The sequence below is a fragment of the Etheostoma spectabile genome, chromosome 6, assembly GCF_008692095.1.
Source record: "Etheostoma spectabile isolate EspeVRDwgs_2016 chromosome 6, UIUC_Espe_1.0, whole genome shotgun sequence".
NCBI lineage: Eukaryota > Metazoa > Chordata > Actinopteri > Perciformes > Percidae > Etheostoma > Etheostoma spectabile.
Window position 1 is genome coordinate 26947261 of NC_045738.1, and position 252 is coordinate 26947512.

A 252-nucleotide genomic window follows, 5' to 3' on the forward strand; every position below is an offset into this window, starting at 1 on the left:
GAGCAACTATAGGCCAATATCAAACCTTCCGTTTTTAAGTAAAATCAGTGAAAAAGCGTTTTTTTAACAACTCAACTATTTCTTGTTACTAAACAACATTTTTGATACCTTTCAGTCGGGTTTCCGACTACACCACAGCACTGAGACGGCTTTTGTCAAAAGTCTTTAATGACATCCACCTTAACACAGATAATGGCAAAATTTCAGTCTTAGTAATACTTGATCTCAGTGCTGCATTTGACACGGTCGACC